Source organism: Sylvia atricapilla, chromosome 1 (genome assembly GCF_009819655.1).
Source record: "Sylvia atricapilla isolate bSylAtr1 chromosome 1, bSylAtr1.pri, whole genome shotgun sequence".
NCBI lineage: Eukaryota > Metazoa > Chordata > Aves > Passeriformes > Sylviidae > Sylvia > Sylvia atricapilla.
This window is the reverse complement of record NC_089140.1, coordinates 66,966,215-66,991,905: the sequence shown is the minus strand read 5'-3', so window position 1 is coordinate 66,991,905 and position 25,691 is coordinate 66,966,215. Positions and strand designations below refer to the sequence as shown.

Genomic DNA, 25,691 nt, shown 5'->3' with positions numbered 1-25,691 from the left:
ATTTCACTATCCCCCCCCCCCCCCCCCAAAAAAAAAAAAATCACTAAGTTTCTTTTGGGTCTCTTTTCCTTTGAAAATACAGTTCAGATCCAGTCTTTTACAAGCTCCTGAGAGTTAGGTACTTATAACACTCCCTCACCTTTTATTGCCCCTGTTCCTCAAATCCTGCCCATCCCCTGTGTGATTTTATGCTGCCCTTCTGCTCTCCTTCCCATCTATCACACAGTATCTCCCTTTTCCGCTCATTTCCTCCTCTTCTCTGATCCACTCATACATTCCAGCTTCCCTCAGTCATCCTAAAGTTTGTCATAACATCCTCCAGTGCCTTCAGCCCCTCATCCCACATGGCTGGTTGCATCCTGCCAAGGGGCTCCTCTCCTGGCAGCAGGGCTGCAGGGGGCTAAATCTGCTGCTCCTCATGGCCAAGCAAGTTCCACCACAAAGAGCAAAAACTGTGGGGAGAAAACTGGGGGAGGCGAAGAAGGCACAGTGTGAAAGTCCACAGCTACATACCAGGAGATGTAAATCAGTACAGCTGGTACTGTGTGTTCAGCTCGCAGCCAAAGTCCTTTCTCTCAAGGTTGTGCTGACAGACTACAAAAACAACGGCTGAAAGCACAGCATGAAAGCCAGCAATGGAGAACTTGCCCCAGCAGAAAGAAACCGTGAAGAGGGAGGTTAAACATCCTTGTTTAGATGTCAAGGCCTTGGCAGGGACTTGTCAGGAGAGGTAACGAAAGGTGTTCATCCAATGCACACCTAGTGCTTCTTGATGCATATGTGTATTTCTCCCAGCCTTTCCACCTAAGTGCTTTCCTTAAGACTCAGCCCTTTCAGAGTGATATTTAAGAAGGACACTGCTCCAAGACATGAGATATGCTGCAAATGAAGACATGTAGCAAGCAAATTTTTACCAGGAACAAATATTTGCCATCATTCTGTATGGCTGTTAGGCCACACTACATTCCTCCTGGCACACTAGAGTGGACAAATATTCTTGGAAAAGTAGATTTCTGCCATCAGAAAGGGCTGACAAACACTTCAGGCCACTGCACCCTGAGTCTTCATCTCTTGTCAAGTTGGGGGCCTGTGCACACAGCTGGCTTCTCTCATGTGCTGGCAAGATGAAAGAGCCAGGAGGTCAGGTAAATACTAATTTTTAGAAAGATGTGGACACCCAGCACAGTGAAAACTGCACAAAGGGTTGCAGATACATGCCCTGTGCTAACCAGCCACCTCTTAAGATCTCTCAAGATTTCTACTGCCATTTCATTTATCCTCTTGCTCAAGTGCCACGTCTACCTTGCAAACGAATTCCCTCTATTCCTTTATGCCAAGTTTCACTCCAGCATGTCAAAACCACTGCCCTACACTGCAGCATTCCTTTCCAAGTGAACTATTCCCCCCCTCCCTCCCACAGGTCCTGCTGATGGCAGCTCGAGGTTGTATAACTGCACGCTCCCTTCTTGATAATAGCGAGAACCAGGATTTCCTGGTATGCCAGAAATGGTTTTGCCACTCCTGCCTGTGTGAAAGGGGTGGGACAGGAGGCGAAGCAGCCATTGTGTGTCACAGCTCTGGGTCGTGTCTGTGCACCTTGACATCCCGCCAGGCTATAATAAGAGAGACCTGCAGGGAGCAACATATGTCAAAGTTGGTAATTTTCCTTCCTGCCTTCACTCCTCGAAACCGCCTCAGCTGGATCAATGCCCGCCCAGTTCCTTCTTTGGACAGCCAACGAAGCATGCACACTGCAGGAGCAGCTGCCAGCTCTGCTGGAAAATGTACAGACCAAAAGATCACCTGTGAGAGTGCAGCCTTGGTGTGAGCTGTTCTGCACGTCTGCAGCTCAACAATGCTGCTGTGGCTTTGGGAGGCAGCAGCAGCCGACCGCAGTGCTGGCCGACCACTCACAATCCACAGCCAGAGGCACCTCTGAAAACATGCTCCCTGCAGCAGGGAAACCTCGCAGAAGCCTCACAAACCTCCCCTCATTTTTCAGCTGAACCAGGTTAATAGTCCTCCCCCTCTCCCTCCCCCAGCAATTTTCAGCTTCCCTGGACTGCCACAGTGTTAGTACACATCTGGAAAGGGCATCGCTGGGCCATTTACAGCTGGCTTGGAGCCAGCTGCAAGAAAATATTTTAAAGAAATCAAAAGATTTGCACTGTCTTCCTTCAAGATTTCCTTGGTGCTGTAACACCAAGACCACTAGTGACTTCAAGCGGTGCCTGCCTGTGCTCCCTGCCATGCCAGGCATTCGGCTGAGATGCAGCCCTGGCACTGGGCAGCCAGGCTTGGAGAACTAAATGGGGCCTACAAAGCTGGCCTCCCTCACAAGAAGAATCATCAAAATATGAAGAGAAAAAAAAAAAAAAAAAAAAAAAGCCCCAGTTTGCAGAGGTTTTGATAACTTTTAAAGCAGCCAGGTTTTTAACTGCTTCTGTGAACATAATTCAGATGCTGCATTGATTGAGGCTGTCCCATCCCTCATCAGGGTGAATCTGGTTTAAGATCCTTGCTGAAGAAAAACTGTAAACTCACCTGACCAGTGATCTTTGAGCTCCCAGAATTGCTAAAGTAGTTCTGCTTTGCCTTTCCTCCTTCCTCCTGCCTCCCTTCCCCCCAGCTATTTCACAGATGCATGTGCCCCACTTCACACTTTCTAAACCCCTACCTGAATATGGGATTTGCAGGCTGTTTATTTTTGTGACATTCGTTTCAGGGAAAATGGGAGCATCAGTGTCATCACATTACCAAACTCACCACATTTTCTGCATTGAATGCAACCAGGCTGGCAGCACTGCTAGACACTGGGGCACTCCTTTGACAGGAGCAGGAAAGACCATGTACTCACACCAACTAATTCAGCTGATTTATTTTTAGATGCTGTAATAAGGCAGGCACTGAGTGAATGGAGAAGTGCAAACCCACTGAGATCTAGAAGGCTCTCAGAGCTGTGTGTTGCTTTATGCCTCTGCCTGCCTCTCAGTTGTCTCTGGGAATGATTCAGAAAACCCTGTTTAATCAGATTCAGCTCCTGCCATCTGTTAAGTGAGACACTATAGGGACTGAGTATTGTAACAAACTGCATATCAGAATTGCCCTTGATTTAGCACACTTTGTGCAACATGTCCCCTTGCCCTCATTCACAGCAATCAGAGCAAGGCTTTAAGGCTCCTTTTCTCTTTGGGGTGTAATGACTCACTGCAGTGGGTGAGCAGACCACATCGACCCTCTGCATCCCCCCAGCTCTGAGTCACAGGCTGGGATTAGAGGGACATTTTAGGATTACAGACAAGCACTCTCCCAGAAATCTCCTTCTCTTCCACCTTTGCCAGTACCTTGCTTAACAGAGGCTGTGTATGCTCTCTGATGTGGCAGAAAGGATGGAAATTCAGGGAATTCCCGGGCAGCTTGTGATTGTATCAGGTGTCTGATCAAAGGTACATATCGATCAGCTTGGTCAGTGACACCCAGCACACATAAAGATGGGATCGCTTAAATCCATCCATCCTTGTGCCAGGAAGTCTCTTAACAGTGAAACGAAAGTGTGTATTGGCAGCTGGCAGAGATGGGTGTTTTGCAGGATACCTGGTACTTCTGAGTGGCCGCTCCAGATGGCATTGGAGCAGGGGATTAATTTTGCACACCTTTGAGATGATGTGCTTTGTGCTTTTTCAAGCAGTCACAGGTGTGTTGTGGTGGGACAGCAACTTTATTTCTTGAAGACAACCCAGCAAGATGCATTACAATGCCATGGGAACAGAGCTGAATATCTCCTTTTGGTAAGGTGGTTTAGCTTTGCCTCTCACAAAATCCCTGGCTAGGCAGTACCTGCCATTTTGGAAGAACATCTGCAGCAGCTGGAGGGGGATGCATATCCCACTGTGCTTGGGAAACACCTTCCCACATGCATTAGTGTGTCGCTCAGGCTGCTGAAATATCTGACCTGGTTTTTAAGGGATGGATACAGACACGAACATCAATGTTTGGAGAGTGACTCAGAGAGTCAGGGACTTTAATGAAATACATTTAAAAAAAAAAAAAAAAAAAGAAGAAGAAGAAAGAAGAAAATGAAAGAGGTGCAGCTGACATCAAAGTGAGCAACAGAGGACACAGAAATTGATGGATTTCACACTCGGTCGATTGTTGCAATTAATTACATAGAAGGAGTTGTGACAGTGTGTATCAAACTGCTCCCCCCACACAGCTGGAAACTCCACAGTTAGTGAGGCCAGGGGAATCAGATGTTGCAGAGGATCCAGTTGCACCATGTATTTCCACATCTTGCTCAAGCTCCCCAGGTAAGTGTCTGGATTTGGTTTCTGCGGTACCACACCATGTGCCCAAATTCGTCAGGACGAGCGTGTTTATGCCTGCTACCAGCCTGCTGGGTTTGCCTCCCCGCGGGGGAAGCAGGGAGGAAGCAGAGAAATTGTTGGGTTTGCATTTCACAACCGCCTGCATAATCCAGGTTGCTGTGCACATCCAGTGGCTCAGCCTTTCAGGCCCAGTGTGATGGGAAGCGGGAGGGAGTGTTTACACAGCCCGCTGGCCGCTCTGCAGTCGCTATAGCAACCCCAAGGGTCAGTTTATAGTAGGAGAGGAAGTTCACTTTTGGGGAGTTCAGCTTTCCAACACCAGCATCAAGCATGGCTGAAAAACAAAAGGCCAGGCTGTGGGAGGAAACACATTTAAAGAGCTTCCTATGTGCAAAACCACCCGAGCTTTCTCAGTCACAGGGAGATGCTGCATTCCTTTCCTCTTGGTCAAAAGCACGCTTGCCATCCGGCTGATGCCTGAGCCAGAGGGGTACCTCCCCTCTCCCGCAGATGCCTGTGTGTGTTTGAGAGCAGGGCAGCTGTGGAAGACTGCAGCCTGGTGCCCCACTTTCAGAAACACCCCTGTGCTGGCAGCCTCAAGCTGAGAGCCACAGGACTGATGTCCCAAGTGTACTTGCTGCCAGCTCTGGCTCTGCAGAGGCTGCTTGTAGACCTTCACAATATCTCCTGTGGCAGGAAGAATTAACAGGCACTGTCTTTTCTGGCCTGGATGTAAACCAGCAAAAGTCTGTGCGTGCAGACTTTTGAGCTTTGAGCTTATCATGCTGAGACTTAGTCTGTGTCAGTGCTGCCAGTGGTACCATGATTAAATCTGAAAAAAAATTACAGTCATCTCTGAGGTGATGCCTAGGGAAACACCCTCTTTCCAAACACTGCCATCTACCCCAGAAAGTTTTCTTGGACCTGTACAGCTCCTTGCTCTGTTGTACCTCGTGACTAAAATGACCTGAATACTGACCAAGAGCTAAAAGAGCATCTCTCAGCCACTGTTAAAACAGTGGGACAGTGTCAGAGTGCAGTCACCCTGGGGAATTGTGTTTTCTCAGGGAAAGAGGTAATAAACACAGCATCCCCTCAGCCACAAGGGAAAACAGCCTGCAGCCTGAATTCTTCTCTCTCCCAGCAGTTTCCGTCGCCTGGATCTGAAGCAGCAGAAGATAAAGAGTTCATTGTGGCATGGGGGCAGGGGGCTACTTTAAAGAAAGGCCCACCCCTAGATGAACAAGTCCAACACTAGATGGGAGAACAGGCCACAAACTTGTTGAGCTCCCAGCTGAGCTCCCCACTGTGCATCATACTCCAGGGTTTCACAGCAGGGTGTCGGTTTACCTACCCTGCAGCTAGCTCTCTGTGGTGGATATAAGGTTATAAAAGGACCCCTGCACTCAGCAGCTGCTGGAAAAAGAGCCCTGAGTAGTCTTGTGCTTGATCAACAACTGAGGACATGCAATGGGTACTGCTGTGCCTGGTCTGGGCTGCAGTGTGGAACACAGGGAGAAGAAAGCCTGGTGAATCCCAGGGAGGTGAACTGACTGCAGAGTGTCAGAGCGAGCATTCCAAGGCCTGTTTTCCCTTCTAACATGACAATTTACATCAGTGAAGTATCATTCCAATAAAGCTCCTTCTGTCCATGAAGATCTGACCACTAGTAGTTGGCTGCTGGCTGGCTGGGAGGTAAACAAGGTAATGGCAATGTTAATGGTTGTGCTGGAGCCTGCTGTGCAGGCAGAGCTTGGGCCAGCTCCATTTTCCCAAAGAATGGAGTTCAACAAAAAGGCAGCAAGCCATGGCCCAGAGGAAGAGAGAGGAGTAAAGAGAGGATATGGGAAGGAGAGACTGCAAAACTCTGTGTGTAGGAAGACTGGGAATTGTGATACATTATGCCAGAGAAAATATGCAGAAAGACACAGCATCATGGAGAGACACAGGTTCCAAGGAGATGAGAGGAGAGAATTATACCATGGGGCACTGTACAGGAAAATTAAGGACCACATGGATGGGAAGGAATGACCCATAGCTGAGGCCTTCAAAACCAAAGTGATAAAAAGAGAGGAAAGATGATGAAAATGAGTGTGGGTACTTCAGGGGTGGAATGGCAATGAAAGCTACATAGATGAGAGAGGTGGCTGACTGAGGGGAAGGAATTCATCTGGCAATACAAAAATGTCAGATTCACTTGAGAAACAGATATATTGAAGATGCTACTCATCCCAAAGCAGATGTCAAATATATCATGCATCTACTTCTCTCTGAAAAGGGGGAGCTACAGTAATGATTCCAGAAGAAGACATCTACCCCAAACAGGTCAGATTTCAATGAAAGAAACCTTCATGCCTAATAATCGTCTGCTCTTGGGTGGCAAGCGGAAGGGCAGAGCTTTGGGATGAGGGCTGTATGTGTGTGTGTGTGTTTGAGGGTGATCTCCTGGGAGATTTTCCCCAGGGCTGGGTGTTACCTAGGGAAATATGAGTCGGTTTCAGTGCTGCTTCACTGCTGAACTCCTCAGCAGAGAGGACTTTCCCAAGGAGCTCCACAGGTGGGTTTCCCTTTTGCTGGCAACACCCTTCTCGCACATTTAACCCCATAGGCTTTGAGCGGGGAGATGCATCTAGGGCCAGCAAGCAACAATATGTCCAGGAGGAATGAGCCAGCCTGCAGGACAAACTGCAAGAGATGAAGGAACAGCTTGTGCACTGGCATGGCCCCTCACCCTGCCCGTGGCTATGGCACGGCAAGGATGCCCACAGGATTAGGCCTCTGTGTGTCCACAGCAAGCAGGCTTTGGCATCTTTCAAACAGGCTGCAGTTCAGGCCCTAGCCTGGGAAGCCCTTTCTCCATTGTCCTCTCCTTCCTGCCCAGCATGTGGATGAGTCAAAGCAACCCCTGATGTCTCAGGGTCACCACACAGCCTGCTATCCTGTAGCCCTGGTTACAGGATAGACCTGCCTGATCTCCTTACAGTAATTAACAACAGCCCTTCAGAAGGTTTAATGTCACCAGGAGTCTTTCCACAAGCTCAGTTCATGTCCTAGAACAGTGCTTCCCACTCCTTTTTCCATGTCAGTGAGCAAAGAGGGCTCTGCCCTGGGTTCCATCCTGCAGCACACCCAACAGCTCCCTGCATCTGCCTCACTGAACAGCCCACGCACAGCACCCGAGGATGCTGCAATATCAGCTGAACTGGGCCACAGAGCATGGAAAAAGCAGGGCACCCAGGTGACTGAGACACCAGCAGCACACACAATAATGGCTCAAAACCTTGGCATGGCTCTTTGGAAATATTACTCGTGGGCAGGGGGGACAGGGAGGTGGAGGAAGTGTTGTCAGCATTCTTTTATTCATACTGCATGAAGAAAAATACCCTGAAACAATGCAGTTGGGATTGGCAGCAGTTGTGAGTCACTTGCCACAGAGGCAGAGGTCTGTGTGAAGCCCCAAGCAGGGCAGGAATTTAATCCAGCTCCCCAGATGCTGCATAAAGGTGTAAAAATGTGAGCTTTGGTACTGGTTCACCATCTGCTCCAAGGTACATGTAACAACACAGTAAATACCATTTGCATGTATTTGCAGATTTACTGGTCAGATAAGTGGTAAGGGTGGTATGAAAAAGGCCCTGCTTGAAAACAAGGAAGGTTAAAAAGAGGTGTCTTCATCTTTGTTGCTACCACTACTTTGTATGAAAATAATGCTTATATTCATTAGACTGGAAGTGGTCATCACAGAGGGTAAAAATAATTAGGGAGGAAATAATAGGAAGGATGTTATTTAACACTGTAAATGTTTCTATATCCTCACCTGTGCCTGCATATTGCCACTGCACACACCTCAAAGGGAGTTTATTCAAAGAGAAAGAAAAAATTAGTGATAGAGAAGACAAAAATTGTATTGAAAGGGGTTGAAAAGTCAAATGGGAAAACTTTGTACCCCATAAAATCCTCCGGCTTGTTAGAAAATGTTTATCCCCCTTAAGTCTAAAGGAAACAAAAACTTCCAGTTCTAAAAAAAAAAAAAAGGGAAAATATTTCTATTTGCCCACTCTCACCACTTCTGCCCCAGGGACATCCTCACCATTTTAAGCTGATTTTCTAACCCTGCAGTGGTAACCTCCCCCAAAGCACACATGTCTGGTGATCAGCTTCGAATCACAGAAGGACAAAAAATCCACTTCACTTCTCCCTCATCGCTGTCCCACTCAGTCTCCTCTGAAGACAAAACCTAAGGGGGCTATTTCTGTTTTCTCTGAGATGCTGATCCTGGGGAAACAATGAAGTCAACTTTCCACAAACATCTCAAGCCTAAGACAGCTTTTAGAAAGGAGATCAGGCACCACCAACACACCTGAATGAGGGACCTGACCTTCTGAAAGGCTGGGAGGCAGGTCACCAGCATCCCAGTGGGAGGTGACATAGGTGAATCCTTGTGAAAATGCAGCATCCTCAGTTCCTTCAGCTTACTCTAAAAGGCAGAGCTTCAAAATGAGTCATGTTCGAGACTCCAAGTGGGAGATGGAGAGAGTCATGTTTTAATGTCTTTGATGCAGGACCCAGACAGCACTTCCTTGTGATGACGAGGTCTTGTACTAGGCTTTTTTCTTAACATATGATCAAGAGAAATGGAGTCATATACCAGGAGAGAGAGATTTATCTACACTAATAACTGCAATAATTCCTGTTCACTTTTGTCTTCTTTTGCAAAGCTGCCCTGCATACAGAAAGGCTTCCTTATGCAATATGTCTGATAGAGCCTACAATTTCAAAATGCACTTCTCTGCATCTAGTCAAATCATCAGAGAAGTCATTTTTTGCTCATCTTTTATATCACACTGAAGGTTCTAACTGCTGCCTGGCTCCTCCTGCCCTCTGAAGCAGTCACATTTCCCCTAGGAAAATTGCAGTGAGGCCAATCCCAGGCACATCCCTTACGGCTGAAGTGCTCTAGAGCAGAGGAGATGCTTTAACTTTTGCATTTTTTTCCAGCTTTCTTATGACTGTTCTCTTTATGCTTGCCTGAGCCCGTTTTCTAAATAGGCAGGACCACTTCCCTTCTTGTTTGGGGACAGTGCCACTTTCTCACTCTCATCTGCTGGCATGCTGTTGGTGTACTGAGGTGTTTAGCTCTCTCCAGGAGAGAGGTTTAACAATCATAAGATGTCCCTGTGGAAAATGCACCAGTTTTCAAGCATGTCAATATTCACAGAAGGCAGGAAAACCCTTACTAAAAGAGAAGAATTTACTACATTTTTGTTCATTCTTCCTGAGGGTGTCCCTTCAACAGCACTCAACAGCTGTTAAATGGGATAATCTCCTGCTATCCTCACGTCACTAATTCAAATGCTAATGGCTCTCAGTGCATGAGAGGTTATTCAGCCATCCGGCACTCCAGGTACATTTTGCATGAGGAGGATGATGAAGGGATTAAGGTCCCTTATGAGATTCTAGAAACATTGGAAAGAAATGCTTTCAGATTAATTTGGAGAGGAGGTGATGTCCAAGACAGTGTACTTGGTTTGTATGGCAAGGTTTTTGTAGGGGAGTGCTCTAAGGGTGACCTCTGTCAGAGGCTGCCAGAAGTTTCTCCCATGTCCAATAGAACCATTGCCAGCTAGACCTAAGATGGACCTGAAGCTGGCCAAAGCTGAACCCATCACTGATGGTGTTAGCCGCTCTGAGATAATGCGTTTAAGGAGAAAAAGTTGCCGCACAAGAGCAATTGCAGCTGGAGAGAGGAGTGAGAATATGTGAGAGAAACAGCCCTGCAGACACCAAGGTCAGGGAAGGAGGAGGGGGAGGAGGACCTCCAGATGCCAGAGCAGAGATTCCCGTGCTGCTGGCCCAGGAGGTTCACAGCGGAGCAGAGATCCACCTGCAGCCCACGGAGGATCAGGTGGAAGTGCACAAAGGAGGATGTGACCCCATGGGAAGCACATGCTGCAGCAGGCTCCTGGCAGGATCTGCGGCCCTGTGGAGAGAGGAGCCCACCCTGGAACAGGTTTGCTGGCAGGACTTGTGACCCTGTGGGAGACCCACACTGGAGCAGGCTGTTCCTGAAGGACTGCACCCTGTGGAAGGGACCCATGGCGGGGAAGATCATCAAGAACTTCAGCCTGTCGGAAGGACTCACCTTGCAGAAATTCATGGAGAATTGTATTCCATGGGAGAGTCCCTTGGCTAGAACAGAGAAAGAATGTGAGGAGTCCCCTCCCTGAGGAAGGAGCAGCAGATGTGTGATGAACTGACCACAGCTCCAGCTCCCTGTCGCCCCTGCACTGTAGCCCCAGTTCCCCATCCCCCTGCCCCATGGGGAGCAGGTAAAAAATCTGGAAGTGAAGTCAAGTCCAGGAAGAATGAAGGAGTGGGTGGAAGATGTTTTCAAGGTTTTATTTCTCATTATCATACTCTGATTTGATTGATCATAAATTCAACTAATTCCCTCAAGTCTAGTCTGTTTTGCCCATGACTGTAATTGTTGAGTGATCTCTACCTGACCTTATCTCAATCAAGGAGCCTTTTCTCTCTCCTGTCCACCTAAGGAGGGGAGTGATAGAGCAGGTTGGGTGGGCACCTTGCATCCAGACAGGGTCAAAGACAGGAAAACCAGGCAGGGATGAGGCCAGCAGGAAGGATTTGCATGTTTTGATGCCTCAGAGGGACTCCAACATTGAAAGACCCTGAGCCCAGCCCAGCCGACAGAGCCAGGGCTTTTTTGATCTCAGAAAAGTGCTGCTTGTGCAATGGTAGTGCTCAGCAAGCACAGGTCATCATTCTGTTGCCATGGCTAAACCACTGTCCCAGCAGTGGCTACCTGCAGAGAAACAGAGGCACCTTTTCCAAAGGCTCGGGGTCACTGCCACAACTCTGCTTCTGGCCAGGTAATGCCAGGCTCAGTGACCCTCCAGCCATACAGTGCAAAGTGCCAAGCTGTCAGTGCCCCGTGGGGCAAACCCTCTTGTGCTCCTTGCCTCTGTGACAGGAAAAGGGCTGCAAAAGGCAGCATCAAAACCTTCAAAATCATCACCACTTTTATGGAGCAAACTTCGCAGTTTGATCCATGATTTTGTGTGTGTGCATGTGTGTGTGTGTGTACAAAAGTCAGGCAGTTCAGTGCAGCAATTTATATTTCACATGGGTAATTCCCCAAAAATCTCCTGATCTCTACAAAAGTATGTATTTTCTTTTACATGGAAATAACCACAGAGTCACACTATTAAACAGGTCACACCATTACCTGTCAGTGGTATCTACAAAAAAGCAGAGCTGGAGATAAGCCTAAAACTACTCCGTTATGAAACTGCTGATAATACATGACCAATGGGAGGACCATCCATGTGGTGCTTCCATCTGTGTCTGTCCTTCTGCACAGAATTATGGTGATGACAAAAGAGAGGAACAACGGTGACCTTGGCTTCCACTGCAGGGACTGTTTGATGTGCCTTACCCGTCCCTTCTTTTCTTCAAGGAGGGTACCCAGATTCCTGGACTTCTGACTCACAAGTGGCAAGTAGGAAGAGAAAAGGAGAATTAACAGATCGATATAATTGATACTGAGGAGGATAACATAGACAGTGAGGTGGGTAAAAGGCTGGAACAAAAGGATAGATCTTCCACAGTTCTCAGCAATGCTCCCCTGAAACACTTGTGACCATATTTTCCAAAGGGATCAATAATCAATGAACATGCACTTTTATCAGTTGAAAAACCTTCTTTGACGTGAAACCAATGATGTGTTTCATAGCTGGTCTTGAGTCTATGGAGGAGGACACAATAACAAGGAATTGTACTGGCCAAAGCACTTTCTTAGCCTCACCATTCATCCTTGACTTTCTTTCTAATTTTGAAATGATCCTGTATTCAGTTCTACTGGCTTGATATCTCCAGTCCCCTCAGTATGTTATTCCTAATTCTAGTTTCTCAGCATCTTCTCAGAAGAGTTACTTATGCACCAGAAAATCTGCTCTCATTTCATGTTCCAAAAAAAATGTGCCATGTATCTGTTGCCATGGCAGTGGTGTGGGGTTCCAACCAACCATTTTAGCCACACTAACTTTAAAATGGTAACCAAGTTTGAAACTCTTTGGTTTCTGCCCAGAAAATGCAGAACCAGTGCAGTCAGCCCAGTAATGAGAGCTGGAACACATCTGGGCCTGTGAGTGACCACCAGGCAGCCATGACTGGTCCCCTCCACTGGCTGCAGGGCTGACCCAGTTTCTCCTTGGAGCTGTCATGGCAACCTCCATAGTCACTTTTGTCGCTTTGCATGGAGCAACTGGCTATGGAAAAGCAAGAACTCAATGCCAGTGGCAGTGCAAAGTGTGAAAGCCGCTCAGCCCTTCAGCCTAGGTCCTGATCCTTAACAAAACTCATGTCATGTAGTAGCAAAGAAGTTGGACACAGAAGGAAAAGCAACCTGTCTCTTTTCCATTCTGGTGCTGCTCTGTTCCTCATCAGGAAGCACATTCAGGCTGGCTTGATAAAGAAATGAGGCACATGGAGACATTTCATGTATGCACACCATGAGGCAGAGCCTGCCCCTCCCTGAACTCAAGGTCATTGCCCACACAGACCTACCTCAGCAGAGGTTTAATATCCTCAGACCCACAAAATCCATGAGAAGAGTGCAAACAAGGGAGAGTGATCATGACTCTACACAGAGGAAGGCAACAGTGGGAGCTCAGTCTGTAGTGGAGAGTTTGCATGAGCATGGCACAGGTGGAGAGGCACCTGTCTGGGCTGCTCCCAGGACCTCTGGTTGTGCATTTACCTGTTCCCGGCCATTCATTACTCTGAGAGGGAGCTGCTCACAGCAACAAAGAAATGTCAGCACTTTATATTAAAACTGTTGCCAGTGAAAGTAGAGAGAAAAATGTTCTGAATCATGGGGCAGACACCCAAAAATCCCTCCTGTATGGGGGGGAGAAGGGAAAAGAAGAAGGAAAAAAGAAAGAAAAAAAAAAAGTAAAAGAAAGAACTAGAAAAAAAATAGGAAAATGCCTGGGAGGTTTGATTTATAAAGGGAAATGAGCTGTAAGATAATGTGCTTGGACTGGCCAAGCTGAGGCGGGTGCGAGAAAAGTGGGTGACAGCCAGCAAGCACCAGAAAGAGCCCAGGCAGTGGAGAGGGAAAAGCACAGCCTGCTCAGAGGGAGTGAGACACACAGAAAGTGCATTCTAAGTAGGAGTGCCAGGATGACATTTGAAAAGGGGAAAATTTAGGCTGAGTGTCAGGAAAAGCTTCCTGACAGTGAGATGCATGCATTGGAGCCATCCCGTGGGAGAAGCCCTGGAAGCCTCATCACTTGGCTTGCAAGGGCTGAGCTGGAGGAAAGCTGCAAGTCCTGGAAAGGCCTTGCAGAAATCCAGAGCTTGCAGAAAGTCAAGAGCAAGGCTTGCTTTAATTATGGGAGGCCTGACTCAGAGATGAGCTCCAAAGCCAGGAAGATTGTCCTGGAAGAAGGGAACTCCCAGCAGGTGACTGAGAGGCAGCAGGTCCCAGGCACAAGCATCGCTCTCCCCAGGGGAGCCTAGAAACAAACGGGTGAGCAAGATAGGGAAACAGATAGGGAAATAAAAAATCCCTTCTCCTTTAAGGCAACATTATCTCTCAGCAAAGAGTTGTTCTGCTCTGGCCAAGGCACAGTCAGTCAGGGCTCAGGCTTCTGTTAGTCTGGGCCCCTGGGAAGGCCAGCTGCCAAAAAAAGAGGGAAATTTTGCTTTAGTCAGGGGGTAGGGCATGGGTGTATTGGGAGGGGAATTAGGGAGAGAGTGAGGGAACTCACACAAGAGAGAGAGGGAGAGATGGGGCACATATGTATTCACTGTATCTCTGGATGTGCAGCAAGGCAAGAAGCCCAGCAGGATGGCTTGGGAGAAGGCTGCAGGCAGAAGCCAAGGCAGAGAAACTCCAGGAATTATGCTCTTTCTCTCCTATTAAGAAGGGGCTTTGTCCATAGAAATCCGTGTTAAAAACAGCCAGGGCATGGACTCTGTCCCCAGAGCTCCCTGAGCCATCAGCCTTCCCCATCACAGAAGGAGGAGTAACTTCTTCAGGGCACTATCCCTGTGCCACATCCCTGGGCACGCTGCTGGGCCAGCTGTGCCCAGCCTGGCCAGGAGGAGCCTCTCCATCGTGGCACATGAAGACCTAGAGCACACAGCTCCAGAGCTGTGAGCCAAGTTCACAAGCAGCCTGGTGTGAGCTGAACATCATGCCACCAATTCCAGTGGCCATACTGGGAGGTGAGATCACAATGTCACTTTCACAGCATAAAACCGAATTTGGAACTCTGACTCCTTGTGAGCTCCTTCACTCCCCAAGGAAATCATCTCTGTGCCAAAGGTAGCCACACATTGATGCAGGACATAGTCAGGCATGGGCAGTTATAGCAATAAGTGAGCTGTGGCACAGCTGCCCTGGGAGTGCCATCCCCCTCCCATCCCAGCTTTTACTGCTGTATTCCTTTATTCGGATACACCGCCCTCTCCATTTAACAGCAAACCCAGCAGGGCAGGAAATGACAGCCCATGCTCTTGCCGAGCCAACAGAAACGGAGCTAAAGTGGAAAGCCTATTTTAAGAGTGAAGTACAATATAAAGAGGTTGCATTTATTTCCAGACCAGACATTACAAACCCAGGGAATTCAGAGTTAAAGTTATGCTTAAAATAAATTCAAACTTGTTGAAGTGTGGCAGTGTGCTACCAAGGCATACAAATAGCCTTAATTCTGCCCTGCAGTGACACACAGCCGTATGACTGTGATTAAAATGTTTTAGTACTTGTGCTCCTAAACTAGATTACCCTGATAAATACAATATTTTTTCCATATTCCCTTGTTTTTCTCCTCCTCCAACAACCCTGTGACCCAGATATAGCCACTAGCACAGATTTCACTGCCTACCAGGGGAAAAAAAAAAATATATATATATATATATATGTATCACAGGTCCTTCACATCTGTAACGGGAGCCCCGGGCTAAGTGTTGTCTTGGAAATACCCTCCCTCTCGTTGTCAGATCCGCAGCCGCCCCTGCCCAAGGCTCTGGAGAGCACAGCTGAAGTGTGCACCAAGTGATCATTTAGCCCTGCTGAGAAGAAGGGAAGGGCTTTCCTCACACTTTTGATACCACGTATTTATGTATTAATAGTAAAATAAATCATGTATTTATTTCACAAGCCCATTAAAACCTGGGGTTTAAAGTGTAGAGAAAATAAAAGAGAGAGAAAGAAACATCATCTGGATAAACAATTATGGCTTTTTGTCAAGGCTTCAGGAGCTAATCGAGTCCAGATCTGTTCCACATTCACATTTACATGTGAAATTGTACTTACTGAGCTAGAAAAAGTCAGATTAGCATCGAGAGTCAGCTCTGCCCTTCAGCTACATAGTGCAAACTCTGGAGAGAATGGGGGCTCCCAGGGTGCAACAGAAGGCAAAGTTTGGCCCCAAATACTTAAGGACCATTTGGCCGAGATGCACATGAAAGTGACTGCTCTGCACTTCAGCCCAGTTTGAAATGATTCTCCAGAAGTTGTATTTACTTAAGAGAGTGGGTGGCCTGAATTGTCACGATGTGTTCAAATATTTGGCACTAAATCACAGCTGTCCACTTATTTGCACTTTTGCTGCTGGGCAGCAGGAACACCCCTGGAATTAGTCAGCATCAGATGCATTAATGAGCAAACAGATGTATTATGGTTTACAGTTTGGACTTCTTTTGTTCACATAAATACACACCTCCTCTCCGCTTGTTTCCCAGAACAGCATATCTTCTTGAACATGTTGACTTTCCAAGCTTTATTTTATCTGGCCTCTATTAATGAGCTTGCAGAGCTTTCTGTTAGACACAGAAAAGCACCTTGCCCCTAAGCAGTCTTTCTGAGCATCACAATCTTGGAGAGACTCAGGAGTGTGAGGGGAAAGGGTCCAGCCTCTGAGAAGTTCCTCTTCACAAACCAAAAGCCATCCTCTGCATGCAAAGATCCCAAGTAAATATGGAATCAATAACAACCAGGAGCAAAGACCTTTACATAAGGAAAATATTTACAAAGTCCGTGTTACAAGTCACATCATCTGGAGGAGAATGCTTGCACCTTTGCTCTACAGAAAGCAAGTAATTTGTTGCACCAAAGGAAAGAAAATCTCGTTATCTGGTTTAACACTCCCATGATTGATTCATCCCACTTCTCCACTGCCAGAAACCTTTTATAAATCACGGATATAGCATAGGTCATGATATAATAACTTGCCAAGAAAATTTATCCCATTCAAGAGGACTTCAGGACTGGTATCAATTCTTTGCAACTTATACGCCTAATAGATGCTAATAGCAAACCACAATATGTTTTATTAAACAAATCAACAGAGTTTTTAGCAGGGTAATGCTCTAGCCTGGAATCAGTGGGAGCCAGGTTTTTGTGTGTGTGAATAAAATAGGTTTTTCAGGAAAAAAAATGCTTATTTGCTGACATTGAACTTTCTTGTGGGAATACATCACTTTTATGATTAAATTTTCATCTGGAAGATTTTTCAGGTCAAAAATGGAATTTCTGGTCAGAATCATAGCAGCGAGGAGCACACAGGAAGCCAGGCTCTCAACCGAGCACAGCCAAGCCTCTTGCATCCCCAGCACTTGGCTTAATTACGGAGCCAGCAGCTCATCTGCCATATGGCTGCTCCTTACCTGGGCTTGACCATTTTTGGCTATACTTTTCCTACAGCATTTCCTGGTTCTTCTTCCAGCCCCTCCCAGGAGCAGGAAGTGCAAAGCTTCTGGACATAAAGCATCTGCTCACTGTACAATTGTATTTTCCGGGAAGCATCCCCAAATGGGTGCTTGCCTCCAGCCGGAGGAGCACAAAGGAGCAACCCCTCTGCCAGCAGCCGCTCTCACCCACGCAACATGATCTGGGAGAGGATGTCTGGCCATATCTGCCTTCCCCTCCATGTGCAGGAACACACCATATCAACAGAAAACACCTTTGGTAAGGGCATGAATGCACCTCCCTCCCCGGGAGGCTGCACGGCGTTATCTGCAGCAGTGGAAGGAAGCAGGAGAGCCGAGCTGCTGGCACGCCTCCCTGCCCTCACAGCCTGATTCACCAGAACAGCCCGGCTGCTTTTTGCCACCATAATGACCACACACACCAGAGCTGCAAGCCTGGTTTCACCAGCCAGTTGGTGACACTCTTTGTGCCCACAGAGTGTTAATGAATAGCTGGAAGGAGCTGGTGAGCCCCTCCACGAACTCCTCTGCATTGCATACCTCAGGCAGGCTGCTGCAGCAGAGGTTGAAACCGAATTGTCACCAGCACCACCGCACAGCCTTGTCCTCCGTTCACCTTCAGGAGGGCAAGTCAGAAGTGGTTCGGCTCAGCCACCACAGTCAAATGAGTCTGAAACACTGCTAGGAGGGATTAAAATCACATGTGAGTGTGTGTGTGTGTGTGTGGTTTCACAACACCTCCCTCTCCCCACCGCCAGCCACACCAGTTTCCTCAAAGAAAAGCAGAACAGCAGAGCACAGACCCAAAGTTATGCCGTGATGCATTAAAGCCTTGTTTTCCCACTGCTTAAAGAACTGACCCAACCCCCTCAAATGTTCCCAGCATACTTGAATTGTGAGTCAGAGACCACAATGGAGATACTTGCCTAGCTTGACAATGTATCTCCTGCCAAATAGCAATCACTGATTTTTTTGCTCTGTCACTCATGAGTCCTGTTCCTGCTGCTCTAACCATACAAAACACACTGCCTCATTGTGGAAGCCAGGATTACTGTTTGGATGCTTACCTGTAGCATCTCCAACTTTTCATAATCCCCTTCATGAGGAGTGCTGCTAACAAACCAGATGGAAATTTGCAGGTATTGAAAACTCTTGTCTCTGTACCCTCTTTGGAACCAATAGAGGATGGAAAGAACAGCAATACTGAAAAGTGAGGCCAGGAAACATTTCATCTTTGCAGGTGGGGTCTAATATTTAAAAGGAATCATAATTCAAGAACAAGATTTCTGCAGACTGGTCTGGCACCTCACTTAGCAAAACACCCTAAGGCTTAGGAGTTAATCTGTGATGGACCTTTCCTTGGGCTTCATTCACCATAGCTAAAGCAATTGCCAGTCATGAGTTAACATCCAGAGTGGCAAAATAAGTTTTGACTCTTTCACTTGCAGTGGCAAAAGGCCTGCAGCACTGAGAAGGGCTTCATTTTCTTCCACACCCCTGCTCCGCCACATGTCATCCAAACAGCTCATACAGCCCTGCTCAGGGCAAAAAGATTATTATTTTACTCACTGTAGGTCACACTCATTTCCTATTTGTTAATTTTCCTACACAACCCTGAGTGCCAGAAACATTTTTTCTAAATTAGTTCCCCCCCCACTCCCCGCCCCTTTTTCTCCCACCAAAAGGCACAGCTCTCACACAATCTGAGCACTCTGGCAGAGAGGCAGGAGGGCTTCAAGGAAATCCCCCAGTAACAGAGTGCAAGGCTTAATCTGCAGTGAGGAGAGCTGGCAGCCCTGCAGTGCACCTCAGCACACCAGCTGTTCCTCCAGTGGTGGAACCACACTGGGAGGAGTTCAAGGACCAGCAGCTGAGAAAGAAAGTCAGACACAACCAAACCCTCAAACGTTACATGAGGTCGAGGTTGTATGTGTGCACGTGTACATTTGCTTTATTTTTCTTTTTTTTTTTTTTTTTTTTTTCCCACCGCAACTAGACTTCGTATTTCTTCAGAGGATTCATGCTTGTACTTGTACCAAGAAATCATTCCCATTATCTCCTTCATCGCCTGGGCTGCAGTGCAGAGAGCAGCCTGCTGTTATCCATCCCTGGGCTGTCTGGGGTTTGGGACAGCTGGGCTGCAAGGCTGGAGAGATGAGGGAGTTTCTGGGCTCTGGGGTGCACAAGGAGGAGAGAGATCATTTTGCACACTGCTAATCTGCCTCTACAGAAGTGCTGGTTTTTGCCTCTGTAGAACCTGCCATGAGGCACCCAGGGGTGGGACACAGGAGCAGAAAGAAAAATAAGTTCAAGCAAGATTTATTCCCTTCCTTATTAGTTAATGCTTGCCAAAAAAAAGTTATGTAGAGGCAGGGGGTTGAATAGGTCTGGGAGGACCTCACTTAACTGATGTAAACATTACACTTGGACACCTCTCTCCTTTCAGGAAGGGAGAATCTTTGACTGAAGCTGCGTCCAAAGTCTTAGACAGAAACCCAAGAGCTCTAGGATGTTCTTCCCAGCTCTGCCTCAGGCTTGAAATTTCAGGACCATGGTGTTTTGCTGACAAACCTGAGCCATGCTAAACTGAAGATAAAATACCAGTGACGGTTTCAAACCTCCCATCCCGCCCACCCCCATCCGAGCACAGTACACATTGCTCCGAGCTGTGCGCATGTACTGACCTCTCCCAGCTTGGTCCTGGTGACAGGGTGATACACGGCCCAGACCTGCTCTCCTTGAACTCCCCACAGGCTCTCATCTAGCACAGAGACAGGCACTGGAGGTGCCTAACAGGGAACAAGGAAGAAAAAGAAGTTGTTTCACTGTGCAACTAATACAGATCTTAATATGAATCTCATCTGAGCTGAATGAAAAACCCTGTTGTATGGTCACAGTAGGTCGGACCAGCTAGTGCAGGGGGATGCAGTGCATTTTTAGAGCACACTATTCTGGACAACAAGCTTTGGAAAGTGTTTCTGGAGGTTGAGCCAACCTCACAGGGCTGTCCCAAAAAATATTTAATGTGTGCTCTTCTCAAAAAAGGCATTTCAAAAGAGTCTGGATTGCAATCTGAATGCAAGCAGCTTCTGTCAGCTTTCCATCCTCAGAGACAGTGCAAGTAAATCAGGCAATTCAGGAGGCAAAAGTCTCAGCCCTAGCCTGCTCCTTAGGCCAAAAATAAAGAATATGTTGGCAAAACCATTGCATATTCACCTGGTAAGTTTCTAGTGCTGTTTGTCGAGCAGTGGCTGCCACCAGTGCACACCACAGCCCTCTCCCTGGTTTCGTGCCACCACCAAGCCATCAGCTGGGCTGTCAGAGTGTCAGCTGCTGCTTGCATTACAAAATCTGGAAGGGATGGACCCTGAAACCAGAGAAGCAGCAAACAAGAACCTCAGCAGAGCAGGACAGGCCGTTCACCAGAAGTATCTCCAGCACTTAGATGTCAGATTTTCTGGGCACTCAGAAAACCTACATAAGCACATACATTTGCACAATGTGCAATGAACCACTGGCTCTGCTCTTTTGACAAGGGCATGTAGTGATGGGACAAGAGGTAATGCCTTTAACTGGAAGTAGATTTAGATTAGATACAAGGAAGAAATTCTTTACTGTAAGCATGGTGAGACACTGGAACTGGTTGTTCAGACAAGCTGTAGATGCTCCATTCCTGGAAGTGTTCAAGGCCAGGGCTTTGAGTAACCTTGTCTGGTGGCAGGTGTCCCTGCCTATGGCAAGGGGCTTGGAATTTGATGATCCTTAAGGTCCCTTCCAACCCAAACCATTCTGTAATTCTATGATGGCACATGAGACTATGAGAGCACCATCTCCTCACATCTGACATTCAGACCTGAGGACTTCAGAGGCCTAAAACAAGGGGTGCACCTCTCCCTTGCCCCTGGTAACTCACAGCAGTTGCAAGGGAGGCAGCAGCACATGTCCTCACTCCAACCCACTGGTGGAATCACCCGCAATCCGCCAGGCTGTTACGCCCTTACAAGAGGGCTTGGCAGCGCAGCTTCCCCAGACAAGGCAAGGTTTGTATCAGGGGCTAAAGATCAAACTGTATCTATCTCTGAACACACCTTTGTTAGTTTTGGCTGCACCCTTTCAGGTATCACCTGCCTCCCCAGGCAAACATGTTCCTATCCTGGGTGCCACAGGCCTGCTGCGCTCCTCCAAGAGCCTGCCAGGAATCTGTGCCCCTACTGCATCCACATCAGCAGCCAGCAGCCAGGGAGGAAGAGCCCCAGCACTAACATGGCTGCAACAAGGATGTTGCAGGGAGCAGAGGAAGGAGCTGGAAGCAGATTCCTGGTCAGGCTGCTGCTTGGTTTTGCTGGAAACTGGAGTGGAAAACTGGCACCGGCATCCCTCCACGCCAACAAACATTGCATTCATATGCAGAGCTACAGAGCAAATGATCTGTCAGTTGTTCATCTGGAGAACAGGTTTCACCAGCCTGGATTAAATGATTATGTTGCCACAGCATGTGCTTCTGGCTGCTCTTGGAGATAAAGGAAGTAAGGCACAAGGAGCCTTACAGGAGAGAGGTCCGAGCCTGCAACCCAGCTCCCAACACCTTTCTGCTTGGAGAAGGTTCAGACCAGCACAGAGCATGGGAGATGGGGAGCAAGTGTGTTTAAAAGGATGAATTTTGATGCTGAAAACGCTAATGCAAGACAAGACCTCATGCGATCGACAACAGAAGGTGCACACCTTACCTCCAATTACTGCCTCCAGATGTGCACCAGACTGGCTGTATTTCTGAGCCTGCTGCTCCTTATTCCCACAAAGCTGAAGGCAGAGCGAGTGCAGTTGGAGGTCTAACAGCACATGTGCAGCTCCACCAGAGCCTGCATCCTGCCTCCACAAAACCCCCGTTGAGTGACTCCCTTAGGATGTAATTGCAGTCGACTTCATTCCAGGCCATGAGCATATGTCTGGCTACGGACATTACTGCAAGCACACAGGGAGCAAAAAAAAAAAAAGAAACACAAAGCAGAAAGTGTGAAAAAACACTGGTAATCCAAGCCCGGTTAGGATAATGGGTGTTTTCCTCCATAGAAAAAGGTTGCTTCGCTACCTCTGGCAGTCTGGCCAGCTTCCCTGCATTAATCTTTTGCAAGGCAGAAGAGAAAGGCTGGCACCAGCTTTACAGACTCAAAACCAAAATATTGCACCAAACCCATAGGCCCCAGCAACAGCCCCTGAATCCCTCTGGAGCCCACCAGGGTAAAAAGCAGAGGCGCAAAGAGTTAAACCAGCAATTTTAGAACCATCACAGACTTCAGAGGGCCATGCAACCTTGTACCAGAGAGCCCAAGGCATCTTTTTCCACTCTGTGGCCCTCAATGTGTTTACCCCATGTCCCTATCTCTCAGGGGATGATGTGTCTATGGTGGATGTAGTGAAAGATGCAGTGATGCAGTCACAGCACAGCATGGGCAGCAGCAGCTGGAGCCACCACCCTCTGCCCTCACCGTGTTCCAGAACACAAGTAGTAGCAGCAGCACTGTTGCTTTCATATTTGCCTTTTTTTTTTTTTTTTCCTTCTGAAAGTAGAAACCCATGCTCTGAGCATTGAGAGCTGTTACAAACAGTGCTCTGGGGAGAAGTCCCTACAAATAGCCTACAGCAAGCACCCAGCACCCAACACTCCCAGCTCAAGCACCTGCAGGCTGGCATATCCCTAAGCCATCCAAAGTAAGGTCTTATCAAAGGGAAGTGCCAGCTCAGGCCCAAGGAACACTGAGCTGCCCTCCCCACCTCGAGTAGCCATGAAAACACATAGCATTTATCCAGCTGGGATGGCTCCCAGTCAGGCATTTACGTTTATGGCTCATGGACAGGTTTTTAAAAATACATCCCAGTGCATGCACGGATGTACTCCAAGATACACTTATATCCACAAGCACATGACCTAGGAGGTGGGTTAGGGCTGAAGTGACTCAGCCTCCCGGTTACAGGAACAAAATTAGCAACCACTCATAGACGTCTTGTGTCTTAGACGGGGCTAGATGGCACTGTAAGTTAGTTAATGTCCCTTTGCCTCAAGAGAATTCACTTTGGCATTAAGATCAGTGGAAAACCAGGAAAGCTGGTGCTCCCTAGGGTATATTTTCCAGAGCTGGGCTAGTAATTCACACCAACAGCCTGATTCAACACATTTTCAAGGTACCTAGTCAGGAGCTGTGTCCAACAATTTAGTAATTCTCCAGTGTGGGGGGTTTTTGGGTTTGTTTTTGTTTTGTTGTTTCTTTTTAGAAAATAATTCTTGGCTTGACAGCATTTAAACATATGTTTTCCCCAAATACTTGGCCTACATTTTCCCTTCTTTAATTTATCCCATTTCTCCTCATTAACCCCTGCCCCCCCACCCCCGTTGTTCCCATGCTGGATCCCTCTACCTCTCCCGGGAGAACAGTGATGAAATGACATTCGCCTCCCAGACCTCCTGGCACATCACTCCTTCTCTTCAGGATCAGCCCAGCGGGGCAAAGAGCCCTTTGGCCCGGAGCCCCTGAATCATTTAAGGATGCACAGCTGAAACGGAGCAAAAGCAAAGTGGTGGAGGGAGGCTAGGACCGGACTTGGAGGGACAGTGCCTGGCTGTATTCAGGTCAGAGCATTCCGGTCCCACGGCCTCGGGTGTCTGCCTGAGCTGGTTGGGAGACGAACGAGTAAGGATCTGCCCTAATCTCACACCCAGACCTTCCAGAGCCTCTGCACTCCGACGAGCACGCTGTGGCTGATGGCACCGTGCCACCGCAAGGGAACGGCATCCACGTGGCTGGGGAGGAAGAGGGACGTGCAGTCCTAGTGCAGCACATTTGCCCCTGGGGCTGGGAAGAGGGTGGCCACCTCTTTAACAGAGACCCTATCCGTGCATCTAGCACTCTGATGGGTATCTCTCTCCCATCAGTTAACAAAGGGAGGAACCCTCTAGGGGGAAAAAAAAAAATAAAAAGCACACCAAACCCCCCAAAACACTCTTCCCAGCGCAGGATCCCATCAGCTCCCTGACCGCCTGGGTCATTCATGCCTGTGAATCGTTTCCTCAAGTAACAGATTAGTCACGTACATTTGCAATGGCAGCGATTCTGCCAAATAGCTGAGGAGTGGGGCAGGAGAGCAGCAGAATGACAAAAACAGGCAGAGGAGGGGAGAGGAGAAATAAAACGTTTCTTCCTTTTCTCCCATGCCCCCTTGGTTTTCAACAGCGTTTGCATGCACAAGCTGCTAAACAGCTGCATCACGTGGCGGTGAAATCCAGGCGTTATCTGGCCAGAGACTTGGACAGCCCTGTCTTTCCTTTTTCACCCTCGGGCTGGCAGAGGCATTGCCCGGCAGCCAGAACACTGACAGCTTCTCTAAGGTTGGGACCAAAAGCCTCCAATAGTAGGAACAATGTCTGGCAGCTGGGAAAACCTCTCAGTTGAGCTCCCATCTTCTGAGTGACTGACAAATGCCAGACCCCGGGAGGACTGACAGGCTCGGGGCTGCAAAGTGTTCCACTCAGAGGCGAGTCACTCGGAGAGGAAAACAAACAGGTAAAGGTCCCCAGAAGCTCCTGATTAGTATGTGGCTTACTGCAAACAGTTACTTTCTTCTTCCAACAGCAGGCATGAAAAATCACCGTTGTCATTAGAGCAGCAGCGCATGGAGCTGTGAGCAAGTCAGACTGCTCCTCTGTGCTGTGCATGCAGTGTCAAACTGCCCCTGTCCCGACAACCTTCCAGCCGCAAATGCCCTGGCAGGCAACAAAGAGGGAGATTCAAAGCAAGAACACCTGAGTGATCCAGTAACAGGGGAAAGAAAATGCAGGCTGTTTCGGGTCATCTGATTTGTGCCTACATTCCCAGACACTCAGTCTGTCCTCTGTAGTTCAGGGAAATGCTAAATGGGCAGCATGGCCTGGAGAAACTGTAAGGAGGGGGAAAAGCAGACGAGTGCCTGGGGGAAAGCTGATGAGCTGGTTTTCAAGACAGGCGTTACTACTGCAGTAAGAGATAGCAACACATGTAGGCGTTCCCTGTCCTGGTAATAAATAACAGCTACAAAACTCTTATTAACCTCTGTAAAATATGTTGGTTCTGCCAGTCCATCCATAACGAATCTGTCTGTTACTGTGGTACTCAATCCAACTGTTCCAGAGAAAGACAGAAAACACAGCAGGCCGGCCACAGCATCCCACATCCCAGCCAAAGGGAGTCACAGTTGCAAAGGATGTATCCTGTTGTCATGAAAATCATGGTCCCCTCTTGCATCCTCTGCCTTAGGAGGCAGCACCGAAAAAGGAGACTAAAACACAAGAATCCCTTCTGAAACAGGAACTTCACCATGACACAAAATAAGGAAATTTTAAAAAAGCTACCTCAGGAATCTTCTACCTTTCTCTCCTAGGAACAAGCCGCCCTGGGGCTTGGCCTGAGCATCTGGCCCGGTGAATTCACTTGCAGTCCAAAGAAAGCCTGGCCTCATTCATCAGCAGGGATGGGAGGCGCCAAGTCTCTTCTCCTCTCACCATCCCACTTCCTGGAGGGAATTTAAGGAACAAGTGGCATGACAGTGCTGAGGGGAGCTCTGCCCCATGTGCTGCCAGGCTTCCCACGCTGTCCCATT

General features: G+C 48.0%; 1 long non-coding RNA gene across 5 annotated transcripts; it reads right to left on the bottom strand.

Moving 5' to 3' along the window:
* Positions 1-8,359: 8,359 nt before the first annotated feature.
* On the bottom strand, positions 8,360-24,020 carry LOC136364891 (uncharacterized). Of its 5 annotated transcripts, XR_010744227.1 has the most exons (5): positions 23,477-24,020; positions 21,791-22,025; positions 19,748-19,852; positions 10,468-10,514; positions 8,360-9,500 (listed from the first exon to the last, which is right to left on the bottom strand). It is a non-coding gene; the product is annotated as an uncharacterized lncRNA (long non-coding RNA). The 5 variants fall into 5 exon arrangements; XR_010744229.1 differs by lacking the exons at positions 8,360-9,500; positions 10,468-10,514 and adding an exon at positions 11,549-11,826; XR_010744228.1 differs by lacking the exons at positions 8,360-9,500; positions 10,468-10,514 and adding an exon at positions 17,811-18,230.
* Positions 24,021-25,691: the final 1,671 nt, after the last annotated feature.